The sequence below is a fragment of the Diceros bicornis genome, chromosome 5 (genome assembly GCF_020826845.1).
Source record: "Diceros bicornis minor isolate mBicDic1 chromosome 5, mDicBic1.mat.cur, whole genome shotgun sequence".
Lineage (NCBI taxonomy): Eukaryota > Metazoa > Chordata > Mammalia > Perissodactyla > Rhinocerotidae > Diceros > Diceros bicornis.
In genome coordinates this window covers 95,963,966-95,978,388 of record NC_080744.1, presented here as the reverse complement: position 1 = coordinate 95,978,388, position 14,423 = coordinate 95,963,966, and the positions used below count along the sequence as shown (strand labels likewise).

The 14,423-nt window shown below is 38.0% G+C and overlaps 1 protein-coding gene across 5 annotated transcripts in view; it reads right to left on the bottom strand.

The window, feature by feature from the left end:
- Positions 1-14,423, bottom strand: part of LOC131406510 (endophilin-A3) — a 536,830-nt gene that overhangs the window by 440,198 nt on the left and 82,209 nt on the right. The window contains exon 2 of one of the 5 annotated variants that reach the window (XM_058542563.1): positions 3,039-3,134. The exons of 3 other annotated variants lie outside the window; for them this stretch is intronic. The gene's annotated coding sequence lies outside the window, so the exon portion shown is untranslated. Of the gene's footprint in view, positions 1-3,038; positions 3,135-14,423 lie in introns of those variants that run through there. One more of the 5 variants, XM_058542565.1, reaches the window with a different exon arrangement.

Here is a 14,423-nt window from a genome sequence, read left to right as displayed (position 1 = left end):
GATGCAAACCACTGTCTAAGGTTAGCATGTTTGGCAATCTGCAAGCCCAGGGAGACCAGAGGGCAAAGAACCATTCAAGTTACCTCCCAGCTCTGTGGCTAGATCAAGATATCCCCAATATCACCACGGGAGAGAAACTACCATTCAGCACTGGAGCCTTGGGAAGCCAAGTGGAAAAAAATCACAACCACTAGATAGAAGTGAGCACAGAGGGGTTAAAAGTGACAAGAAGACACCCTCCCCAATGAAAATTAAGCGTAGAAATCTAAATTCTAAGGCACATGAATAAATATAACACCAAGAAAGATAGCCAACAAAATCACAGATCACAACATGAATTCACTTCTGGGGAAAATACACAATCAGGGAGAGAACTAGTAAACTAGAAAATATTACTAAGGAACTTACCCAAAGAACAAAAATTTAAAAGGACAAAGAGTTTTATTTTTAAAAAATATGAAATATCAGATAATCAATATGGAAGATAAGTGAGGCTCCAAGATATACCTGGATAGGTACTCCAGAAAGGACAGAATATAGGAGAGTCAATAGCTCTTTTTTTCCTACAATTGAAGGAAGGTAGGAGTCCACAGTTTGGAAGTACACTCAAATACTAAGCAAGATAAATATTAATTCACACCTAGACACATCAAGATGTCAAGAATAAAAAATTCTAAGACCACCATGGGGGGGAACAACCAAAGCAACAATAAGACTGACAGCAGATTTCTCTTCAGCAACAGCATATACCAGGAGACAATGAAGGATCAGCTTCAACGTGCTGAGAAGAAATAAGTGAAAATCTAAATTTCATGTCTTCCTAAACTCTGGTTTAAGAAAGAGAACAAAATAAAGACACATTCAGACCATCATAGTTGCTAATAAAAGTAATGCTAAAGTACTTCATCAAGGAAATAAAAATAGAACCAAGATGGAAGATATGGATCACAAGAAACAGTAGGATAGAAATTGATAAACTATGGTGGTAAATTTAACTATTGACTAAAATCAAACAAGCAAAAACAAATATGTAAGTTTATAAAAAGGTAAAACTGAAACTGTAAACAATAATAAGATAGGGAGCATGATGGGTGTTCAGTGGATATTTTGAGCCACTAAGGTTCTTCTGTATTCAGGAGGAGGTGGGAAATGGGCATAACTGTAGACATTTTTCAAATAATGTTTAAGAAGTATCTGTTCTGTATAATTAGTGGTAACCATGAAAAGCATAAATCAATAATATGCATATAGTACACTGTAGGCTATATAACACAGTATCCATACCAGCACATTACTGGAAAATCAATGTTTCCCAATCCAAAAGAAAACAAGGAAAAAGGATGTGGGGAGAACATACTGGATGACAAATGGAAACCACAAAATAAAATAGGAATAATAAGTCCAAATAGATCAGTAATCATTATCTATGCAAACGGATTAAATTCAATACATTAAAGGATAAATTAATAGGGTGGATTTTAAAAATCCAGCTATATACAGCTTCTTAGAGACAAACCTAAAATGAAACACACAGAAAGACTGAAAATAGATAAACTATACCTACTAGGAAAATACTAATCAAAATAAAGCCAGTAACAATAATATCAGACAAAAAAGACTTTAAGGTAAAGCATAACAGAAATAGAGATGTGATGTAATAATAGAAGGAGCAATCAACTAAAATTGTTATAATATGATCCATGTAACAACATAACTTCACAAAAAACTGGAGGCAAAAAAAAAAAGGCAAAAACTGGAAAAAAATAACTGAAACTGACAAATCCACAACCATAGAGGGGATTTGAACACAACTCTATCAGAAAAATGATAGATCAAACATGATTAAAAAAAAAAAAACTTTGAAGGGATATAGATAATTTGAATGACCAAATTAATAACCTTAATCAAATATTCACATATGCATATATCCCCCCAGCCAATAAATAGAAAATGTATATTTGCAAGTACAGACAGAACATTAGGAAAACTGACCATTTACAAGGTCATAAAATCAATCACTACCATATAGAACATTTTTTTTTACCAAAATGCAATTAATTTAGAAATCAACAATAAAAATAAATATGTAGGTATACAATTTTAGAATTTGGTCCTAGATAACAATGAGTTCAAAAGAAAGCCCTAAAGGAAATTACAAAAATTTTTTAATTTAACAACAAAAAAAATACTATACATCAAAACCTGTGGGAGGCAACAAAAGTTGTATTTAGAAATCAATGTATTACCTTAAATTCATTTAAAAAAAATACTTCAACTTAAGGTTTCAAACTGACACAAGGTCATTCAATCTAATTCAACAAACATCTGAAAATCTACCAACGAGGTCAATATGCTAGAGAGACAAAGACCAATCACTCTACATTCCAGCCGCTCACAGGCCCACTGAGAAGCAAAAGCAAAAGGCCCTAACACAATGAAACAAGTACTTTTCCATAATAGAGAGATGCAGAATTTGCTATTAACATCCAGATGGAAGAAAGCAAATTATATGGATGAGAAGGTGCTAAGGAAGTTCCAGAACAGAGCCGAGAAGGCTATATGGAGTGCACTAAGGAGACTAGAGTGGAAGTGGCATTTCTGGCAGAGAGAATAGCATAAACAAATGCATAACTTATGAAGAAAGTGTGTGTGTATATATATATATATATATATACGTGTATGTATATATATATATATATATAGTGTATATATATATAGGGGGTGTTCAGGAAAAAGCCTAACAATTCAATAAGGGTAACTGACATGAAAGACTGACCCCAAATGAAAATGAGCATACAAGCAGGGGCCAGATCATGAGGCTGAACTGAACCCTGTGGGCAATGGAGACTGTTAAACAGGTGACTGATAGGATCAGGTCTCCACTTCAGGAAGCTCCCTCGAGCGGCCCCTGGAGGATGCACTGGAGGGGACCCAGAAGGTGGACAAGGGCATTAGTTAGGAGATGAAAAGGGACACACACTACACGAAGAGGTGCACTAGGAAAGAGTGCCAAAACTTCACTCTCAAATTCTACCTACCTTCTTCAACTTCAAACACAAGCTGCCCTCACCTGTTCAGCTTCCTCTTCACAAACATTGCATCTGACCTGGGCTTGCTGGATGGAAGTTGCGGATCTAAAATACCAACACGTGGCTCAGTCAGTGTGGCTCGTGTGATATTCCCCCAGTGAAAAAGAGGATTCTGATGCAATTAGACCTATCTCAGGATTTTATAGTCAGAGATCAAGTCCTCATTCACCATCTACTTCTCAGCAGTCTCCAATTTCATCAATAATAGGAAAATAAAAACCGATCCCAAGGACTGCAACAGAGCAGTGATGTAAAAGAAATTAATTTGGGAAACATAAAGCCTTTGCATTTGGCTTTTCATCTAGATGTTTTGGGAGTTTAGTGGTAAATGTTAACACAGCCTTGGCTTTCTTCTTGTGCAAATATCTGTTTTCAAAGAAACCTTGGCTTCTCCATCCTCTTCCCTTTTATGAAGCAAGAAATTAAATGGCAAGAAAGCCAGAACCTGGGAGAAAATGTAAAAAAGCAAAATTTATACTTCAGGATTTTAGAAAGTGCTCCAGAACAGTATTTTCCAATATGTGTGCCACAAAACACTAGCTGCGTGAGATGTGAGTAAAGGTCAGGCAAAAGAACAACTCCTTGACCATGTCAGTTTGGAAACATTGCGATAAACAAAATTAAGCAGATTTCTTTACTAAAACACTTTTCAGAGACTTTAAAATGGAAATGGGTATTGTGGATTTCCAGGGGGTTGCATATAAGATGTAGCATTTCTCATCCTTATCTGGTCAAGGGACATGTCTCATATGAGGAATAATTTCAGAGGAGCAGTGTTCTGAGGAATACACTTTGAAGCCCTGCACCAAAAATTTCACCCTCTCTACTTGCTCCTTTGTATTTTCTTTCAACCAGTTAGCAGTCATGCTCTGCTTTTATCAGCCTGGAAAACATGGCAATATGCAATTATAGAAACAAATAATTATGGCTATTTGTAAGTTGTTAACATTAGGGGAAGATGAGTGAATGGTATATGTGAGCTGTCTGTACTAGTTTTGCAACTTTCTTGTAAGTTTAAAATTACTTCAAAATTACTTCAAACTCAAAAAATTTTTAAATCTCTGAAGGCACCAGAGAGCAACCAAGGCAGTCAGGATCTAAGGGACGAAAATCACGAAGAAGGGAAATGCACTGAGAAGAGCCATATGTTCACAGCTGCTCTTTCCGTTTGGGGAAATTTCTGCCTGCAACACGGGACATGAAGGCTGAGCAGAAAGCATCAGCCTGGAAGTTGCAGCAGTCTCACTGGGCTAGGGAGATGAAAATTAGAGTGCACTGTAACCTAGGAAACCAGGATATAAGAGGCCAAAATTCCAGGAAGAAAAAGAAACATAAAGAAGTAAACCTGACAGGCTATGTGCAATTTCCTTTCAACACTTTTGACAATTCCTAAGCTGTGTATACCTAAGGCAAGATGCTAAAAAACCAGCACAAAGAGACTGCCAAAAGGCTAAACATCTAAGCAGAGATTTTTGCAGTATTACAGTAATCAAGAGACAAAATCGGAGTTCAAAACTGCCCGATAAAGAGATACCTCAGTAAACACCCTGTTTTAGTTCAATCCCTGAAGGCCTAAGGCCTAGGAGTAACAGTAAGCTAGAAAGAGATACATCCTGACAAAGCCTAAAATGCAAACTTGAATCATTTAAATCCCTGTTTGCATCAAAGTTACCAGCCTTTACCCTCGTTATCTGCCAGAATAAAACTAGATCCTCTCTGGAGGAAGATAACAGCACCCAGAACTGCTATAAGTCTTCACATACAGTATCTGCCATTAAAATAAAAAATCATCTGGCACACCAAAAGACTGAACCAAACAACTGAAAACTAAATTTAAAAAAACAAGATAATCCAACAAGTAATCCCAATATTGACATCAGAAATTATCTTTAAGATAACTATGATGAATATGTTCAGGAAAATAGATGACAATGTGAATTTCCACCAAAGAACTGTAAAACATAAAAAGAGAGCAAATGAAAAATTCAATAACTGAAATTAAGAATTCATCAGAAGGGTTTAGTAACAAGTAGACACTGTAAAAGAGAGAATATGTGAACTGGAAAATAAATCAGTGAAAAAGATCCAAATTGAAATGTAAAGGGAAAGAGGATTAAAAATATAAAAAAGAACATTATAAACATATTAGACACAGTGGAAAGACCTAACATATGTGTATTTTAGAGTTCCAGAAGGAGGGGACAGAGAAATGAGGAAGAAGCAACATTTGAAAAGAAGATGGCCAAGAATTGTTTAATATAGTCAAAAGACATCAAGCTGCAGATTAAAGCTCTTCTTTGAATCTCAAGCAGGATAAATATGAAGAAAAGCAGACCTAGGTACAAGTCTTTTGCTGAAAACCAAAGACAGAAAAACTTAAAAACAATCAAAGGAAAAAAAAAAACACACTGCATTCAAAAAAGCAACAAAAAAGATTGTCAACTAACATTGCCGCAGAAATCATGGAAGCTACAAGACAATGAAATCAAAACTTTTAAGTGCTGACAGAAATTATCTGCCAACCTAAAATTCTATTCTTAGTGAATATACCCTTCATAAATGAAAGCAAAATTTTAAAAATATTTAGACAAAAAATGAAAGAATTCTTCACCAGCAAACACACACCAAAAGAAACACTAAAGGGAGTTCTTCAAATAAAAGAAGAATATTCCAGATGGTAACAAGGAAATATGGAAAGAAATGAAGAGAACCAAAAAGATAAATCTAAAGGAATACTGACAGCTTAAAAAAATAATAATATCTTGCAAGGTTTTAAAAATATGTAGAATTTTAAACCATGAAAACAGTAACACAAAAGCCAATACTAAAGAGGTAGAGTTAAATTGTTTTGAGGTCTTCTGTTGCCTGGAAGTAACAAAATACTAATTTAAGGAAGACTCCACCACATAAAAAATGCATGTTGTAATCTCTAGGATTGCTTTTAATGCAATCATGTAACTAGCAAGCTACTAGAGAAGCAAGATGGAATAATAAAAATGATTAATTCAAAAGAAGGCAAGAAAGGGGCTGGCCCCATGGCCTAGTGGATAAGTTCAGCGTGCTCCGCTTCAGCAGCCTGGGTTCAGTTCCCAGGTGTGGACCTACACACTCGGTGGTGGCCATGCTGTGGCAGCGACCCACATACAAAATAGAGGAAGATGGGCACAGATGTTAGCTTAGGGCGAATCTTCCTTAGCAAAAAAAAAATGAAGGCAAGAAAGAAGAAATAAGAATAAAAATGAGACAAACAGAAAATAATAACATAGATTTAAAAGCAAAACTATCTATAATTACTTTAAATGTAAATGGACTAAATATTCCAAATAAAAGATAAAAGGCATTGGCCAAGACGATAAAATATCAAACTATACTATATTCTGCCTATAAGAGATACACATTGAATATAATGATATGGGAGGAAAATAAATACATGGATGGAAAAAGATATATCAGACAAACACTAACATTTACAACAAAAAAATCTTGAGAAGCTATGCTAATATACAAAATATACTTTTTGACAAAAAACATTATTAGTAGACTAAAGAAGGACATTTAAAAAAATTACAAAAGGTCAATTCAAAAGAAAGATATAGCAATCCTAAATCTGTATGCACTTAAAAACACAGCCTCAAAATGTATAAAGGAAAATTTTACAAAACTAAAACTAGAAATAAACAATTCCAAATATTTTGATTTTTTAACATATCTCTCTCAGTAACTGATAAAACAGACAAAAAAAACAATAGATTGACTTGACTTGAACAATCAAATTTACATATGTAGAACACTACAGCAAACACGATAGAATAAAGGCTGCTTTCAAGTAGACATGGAGCATTTACCAAAACAGACCATATGCTGAATCATGAAGCACATCTCCAACAATTTCAAAGACTAAAATCATTCGGAATATGTTCTCTGACCACAGTGAAATTAATATATAAATCAATACCTGAAAAATTTTCCAAATATTTGGAAATTAAATATGTCTAAATAACCTGAATTGAAGATGAAATCACTATGAGTATTAGAATATATTTTGAAATGAGTAATACCAAATATATATATACATTTAAGCTTGTGGGATGTAGCTAAAGTTGTTCCTACAGGGGTTTTTATAGCTCTAAATCACCAGCTCTCAAACTCTTTGATTTTAGAATCCCTTTATATTCTTAAAAAAATTTAGGACCCCTATCTTATACTATACATCAAAAACAATTCTTCATTGATGTTAAAATAAATGTCAAAGGTAAAACTTTAAAGATTCTAAAAGTTAACATAACCTTGGGATAAGAGATACTTCAACCAGTTCCCAAAATACTACTAACTATAAAGAAAAAGACTGATATGTTGGGCTTTATTAAAAATAAGAGAAGACAGAGTGTGAAAAATCAAGCCATAGATAGGAGATATTTTCAATATATTTATCTGACAAAGAATCACATTCAGACATTAAAAAGAATTCCTACAAGTCATTAAGAGAAAGGCAACAATATTTTAGAATAGGCAAAAGTCTTATGGAGGCAACTTCACAAAAAAGGGATATCCAAAGAGCCAATAAGCATACAAAAATATTTCCATTATTTCATTATTATCGTGGAAATACAAATCAAACCACAATGAGATGCCACTATATCACTACCAGAATGGCTAAAATTGTTTTAAAACAATATTACAGAATTAATGGAGCAACTGGAACCCTCATACACTGTTGGTGGGAGAATACATTGGTACAACTGCTTTGGAAAACCGTTTGGCAGAATCTACTAAAACTGTATATATAAATAGCCATACCCTATGACTCAGTAATTCCATTCCTAGGTAAATACCCAGCAGAAATTCCTCATATGTACACCAAAATTCATGTATAAGCAGCATTATTCATAACCACCAAAAACTGGTAACAACTCAAAGGTCTATTAATAGTAGAATGAATAACTATCTCATGGCTATTTCAATAATGCAATACTGTATAGCAATGAAAAAGAAAGAACTACTCCTGCCACATGCAACAACACGGGTAGATTTCAGACATAACAATGAATGAAAGAAGCTCACACAGTGTGATTCTAATTATATCAAGTCCAAAAATAAAAGAGAACATGCTGTGTTATTCCATTCATATAAAATTTAAAAACAGGAAAAGTGAATCCATGGTGATAAGAGTCAGTGTAGTGGTTACTTTGAGTTAGGGTTACCAGGGAGCCTTCTGGGGTGCCCGCCACCTTCTATATCATGAACTGGATACACGGATTTGTTCATTTTGTTAAAATACATCAAGCTGCATATGTATCTGTCACTTCCCTGTATGTATGTTTTATTTCCATAAAAATGTTTAACTCCCCCATGAACCCTACATTCAATGTTTTCAATATTTGCATACATCATATTTATCATGATTTATTTGTCTACAAGGAAGTTTAACAAACAATGCCGGCCTGCTTCTTCCTTCTCTGTCTGAAGAAATAGAAATAATGTTCATGTCCGACTATCCACATCTGGAAGTCTCTGTTCAGTAGAATTGTGACTAAACCATACAGAATCTAATAATCTATATTCAAAAGAACAAAAAGCCTGGTGCTATTACTGGTGACTATGTCCCCTGCACCCTAAATGTTACTTCAAGTTTAATCGTCATAGCAGCAGGATAAAGTAATTAATTAATCTCACTAAGAGGAAGTAAATAGATAAAATGCATATAGAAAATATCACAGACATCGAATCAAGATGGTGGACCGAATGCACACATCTTCCTCTCCGCTGAGCCAAATACCTTTAAATAAACTTGTCAATATATATAGAGAGGCATATGACACATCTATAACAGGGTTGAAAACAAAAACAGTGCCAGCAGCAGATCATAAATGGTGAGAAATTCCTAGAAGATAGAAAGCAGATGGGATCAGAGAGCTGAGGAATAGCAGACCAATATATACACGGTAGAAAACTGCTCCCAAGATAAAAGTTAATACAAAGGAATTCCAAGTCTAAATAAAGTGGACATAAAAAAAAAAAAAAAAAAAAAAAAAAAAACCAGAGTGAGTCCCTGGGGAATGACCAGAAGACTTGACAAAAGAACCGTATAGAAAGCAAAAAGGATCAATGGAAACTCTCCAATCCCATCGCCATGCCCCACCTCTACACCCAAGGGCAGGTTCTGCATTTATATCATCTTGGTTCAAATCCCTGCCCACTGCTAATTAGAGAGGTAGCTCTGGGCAAATTACTGAAGCTCTCTGTGCCTCCAATTCCTTATCTGAAAAATGTGGAGATATAAGTTCTTGGGTTATAACTCATATATTAGGGTTAATATATGGAAAGCATTTAGGACCACATCTGACATACGAGCCATTAAGATTACCAACTGAGCGAGAGGCAGTGAGGGTGTTTGTCCTGCACCCACACTCTAAAGAGAGTAGACTACTCCAATTGGGTGGGTGCCAAAGTGGGTGTGAAGAGCTGAGAGGAGCTAGAGAGCCTTCCAAACATCCCAACAGCCTTCCTGTCTGGTCCAGTGTGGCCACTCACCCTGAAGCCACACCCAGCCCTGCACTAAGTCCCTCCAGCAAGAAGGGAAGACTCTTAGGCAAACAGACAAACCTAAGCCAGCTACCTACAATGCTGGACCTAGCCCTTCATTCTTATTGACTGACAACTAGGAATCACAGAAACCTGAGGAAAACTAGGAGCATGAGAGAAAACATCAAAGAGGAAACTTTAAAATTATCCAAAGGACAGAGAGAGAAGGTAGAGGGGGGAACTTCTAAAAGTTCTCATGAACGCCCACAGATACATTTGAGAAGATATTGTATGCATAAAAGGAGAAAAGGCTACAATGAAAACGGAGTAACCAGAAGGGGAAAAAATTCAATCAAAAAGGGTGAGCACGGAATGCACAAAGCTGAAATATGCATTGTTTACTGGGAAGACAGAGTCAAGGAAATGTTCTAAAATCTACAACAAAAAAAACAAGATGGGAAGTAGAAAGCAACTCCCTCTTGGCTGAGTGTGCCCAGGACCACCCACCTTCTTTATGCCCCACCCACTGTATCACGAAGGCCTGCTGTCCTCAAGCCGAGCTTGGCTTTGGGCTTCCTGCAGGAGCTGATTCTAAACCGTGGACCCACTAGAGGAGTAGGGGTTCCACCTGGAGTGAATGTTCTCAGTCTACAGAGAGGCTGACCCCTCTCAGCTCTCACACCTGGAAATTAGAGGCTGTTGCTGGGGTCTAGTAGAATCTCTTCTACTTACTTTTTGCATGCCCTAGCTTTATCTCAAAAAAGGTATCTATGATTTGGCCAAGGTGGCTTCCTGTAATCTGTATATTGCGCAGAACCTCCTCCATTGGTGGCATGTGCATGGAGGAATTCTCTAACTCCCAGCTCTGATGCCCATTTCCATCCATTTTTATATTTCTTTGGCCATTTTCAATTAGGGACGATGGATGAGGTTGACGTTTCTCCCATAAATTTTTTATGTTTCTTTAAAAGTTTGCCAACATGTATTCAAACCAATGATCATTAGTTGTAGGTCTCTATGAGTCTGACCTTTTTAAAAGATTGATTCTAACTGGTATTTTATGTTTGATCCCTTTCATAGCAAAATGCAGTCTTTCAGAATTTTCTTTGGAGAAGACCCTGTATGGTTAAGGCAGGGTCTTTTGGGAATGTAATTAATCACAAAGGTCACTCTCTTTCTGAGAATCTATGTTCTCAGAACCTGCTCCTGCTTGGGGGCAGACCACAGACAGGCCCACGTGGGAACCCAGGGTTTCACTGGGATCTGGGAGGAACCTACTCTTTTCCTTTCTTCCTTTGTGGGATTTGTTCTGTTATGTACCCTTTTCACCTTTTCATTGACCTAGGTAGTCAAAGACCTGATAAGGACAGTTGAGTAGCTCTTGAGGTGAGATATAAAAGATCAGATGAGAGAATGAGAGAATAGTTCTATCTAGTTCAATAGTTCAATGAGCTTTGAACCACATGAAATATTTTGGCTGGAAAAATGTATTTCATTCTCCTTAAGCCATGCTGTCCATCCTAGGAAAATTCCATCACCTTCAAAAGGAGGTAGGAAGCTGATGCTGGGAAGGTTTTATTCCTAACATTCACCAATAAATATCAGTCTAAAGAAAGTTCTAGCACAAGTGATATACCTAGTTTTTTTAATGAATAAGCAGGAACCCCTTGTTTTAAATTAAAAAATCATACAACCAAGCCTTGATCTATGATAGCTTTTGTTTTTTTATATAGATGGTATTTTATAAAATCGAAAAAATAATGAAAAAAATGTAAAATATTACCAAATCTCATTAAAATTTTGACTTATAAGAATTAAGAGGCAATCGTGCCCCTGTTGCCTGATATAATCATTGTTGACAGTCTGGGACAATTCTTCCCACCCTTTTCCTAAATTTACACATACACACCAACACATACACACACACATTTCTGTTTACAAAAGTGACAATAAGTTGTACATATTTATCTGCAACCTCCCCCAGAGAAGAGACCTTCGCATTCTGGCATTCCATTAACGAAAAAATTGAGTATCCTCTGGGCACCAAGCTAAATACAGTATTTGGGTGTCAATTTATTCCCTCCCCAATACCTTGGAGACACTGCAAGTTCACTGTTTGCTGGCATTTCAAGTTGCTGAGAAAACTCTGAGAGAAGGATTTGTAGGTAAGTTTTTTCTGACATTTTTTTTTAGGATTCTTTATCTTAGAAAAAAATTTAATATCTACTTTATAAAGTCAAGTGTTTTTTGCTCATTAATTTTTCTTGGTCTGGAATTTTGCATGGAGCCCCTACAAGTTGCAGAATCAGGTCAACGGGTCTGTGAATTTAAAAAGACTGTAGACGGAAGCAAAGGTCCAGAGTCTACCGGCCTAAGGCAACAAGAGGAGAGCAGAGAGAGGAAGAAAGAGATCCCGCTGCAAGTGAAGTAACTGTACCCCCGAACTCAGGGAAGATCGCAGGTCAGCAAACCCTGGGACCAGAACTGGGGCCCGAGGCATCAAAGTGACCCTCCCCAAGAGGATCCTAAAAGAGAAGGTTAGTGCCACCAGAAATTGTAGAAGTGCATTCACTGCACAAATCAAGCAAACACCAGCCAGAGAAGCCCGGGAGGAAACGAGGCACCCGTGAGGAAGTCAGCTCTGAACACCTGCCAGGGACCACGAGTCATCTGCACGGTCACCAAACAAGTAGAAACTCCCCTGCCCTGCTCTCCCCTCCTCCCACTGCATCCTCCAAATGCCGAGGGCCAGCAGCTCTGGGGTAGGAGACTCCAAGAGAAAAATACACGCGCACACCCTCCCAGATAGCACGGCCTGCCTGAGGCCCAGCTGAGGAGGGGAGAACATGAACTCCAGTCACTCACTGCTCAAGTTGTGAGTAGCACGTGGACCAGGGAATTCTAACGGCCGGATTGAAACTATGCCACATGATTTAAGGCAGCAGTCTTTGAACTGGGATCACCTGGAGACTGAGTGTGGACAGTTTTAAGGGAATATATTTCCAGATCCTCAACCAATGTATGTACTCTTTCCTACAACCAATGTGCCTGAGAAGCTCCGGAATCCACAAGCCCCCTTCTGCCACTTTACAAAAGAGAAGCACAGCCGTCACCCATCCCACATCTCACTGGCAACTGGCCAGGGTGTGAAAACCTCTGATGAATCTTCAACCTCTCCCACTCCCTGGGACCAACATTTACATGGATGCAAGCCTTTCACAGTCTAAAACGTCACCTTCCATTATTTCCCTACATCCCCTGCCGGCTACCTGCTCTAGTCCACACTTCTCAGAACAGCCTCTTAAGGAGCCATATACACAGATGGTCCCCCTTTTCTCACTTCCCCTTCACTTCTCAACCCACGTAGGACCAGCACCGTTAGCTGCCTGCTCCATACAATCTCCCCTTCCTTGCTAACAGTACCTGGATTTTGTTCAAGATGGCAGTGTGGCCAGCCCAGGCAGTGGGTCACTGTGCCAGAAGAGGCAGTCTCCTTCCATGCTTTCCCAGCATTCCTCACAACTGCAGGCATTCGGGTCACTCATTATGGCCAATGAGATCCAAGTGGAAGTCAGCCAGAGTGGGGATTTCTGGCAAGGGTCATTTCTGAAATGACCATGATGTATAAGACTGTATCAGACAACTTGAGACCACAAGCAAAGGCTTCAAGAATTGCAGAGATACAGGCCCTGACATCATTAAGCTGCAGAACACACACAGGCAGCCTCGCACCTCTGGACTTTGGGTTATAAGAGTAAAATAAGCCCAGATCTGTATGTGGCTATAGTTACTTGCGGCCAAACTCATTCCTAATTGACGCACCTTATAATTGATACACCTTAAACAGCTCCATTTAAACTGCTCTCAGGCTGGCCCCATGGCTTAGCAGTTAAGTGCTTGCGCTCTGCTACTGGCGGCCCGGGTTCGGATCCTGGGCGTGCACCGACGCACCGCTTCTCCGGCCATGCTGAGGCCACATCCCACATACAGCAACTAGAAGGATGTGCAACTATGAGGTACAACTATCTACTGTGGCTTTGGGGAAAGAAAAGGAGGAGGATTGGCAATAGATGTTAGCTCAGAGCCGGTCTTCCTCAGCAAAAAGAGGAGGATTAGCATGGATGTTAGCTCAGGGCTGATCTTCCTCACAAAATAAATAAATAAATAAATAAACTGCTCTCACCAATGACCTTCTAATTTCTCAATCCCCAGGATAAATTTCAGCTCTTCGCTTACATGGCCTCTCTGAGGCGTTCTGACTGTACTCACCATTCTCTTCTTCAAAGTACCTCTTTTCTTGGCCTCTGTGGCTTAAGTCTCCTCCTCTTCCCCCTGAACCTCCTCAAATACGTTGTAATTTCTTTTTCTTCAACCAGGGTTACAGCCTTGGCCCTCTATCTCCCTTGCCCTACATAATCTCCCTGGGTGGTTTCATCTATTTCCGTGGATTTATCAATGGTCTATGTATGCTGCTGATTTGAAAATGTGTAACTCCAGCCCAAGCTTCTCTCCTAAACTTCAATTATTTTCACACTCCAATTGCCTGCTGGAAATTTTCTTTGGACATTCCAAAGACAAATCAATTGCAAAATTTAACAATTCATCATTCCGTTCCTCAAATCTGCTTTTCCGCCTATATTCCCTTCTCAATCAGTGGGATTACCCCTCACACACAGTTGATAAAGTCTGGAATCTGAAAGTTGTTCTAGACTTTATAGAAATTCTAAGGGACTCTCAGAAAATGAATGTGTGTGTGTGTGTCATATAAAAATGAGCAACTGCTGAAATGTTATCAATTTGTCTTCCCTCTCA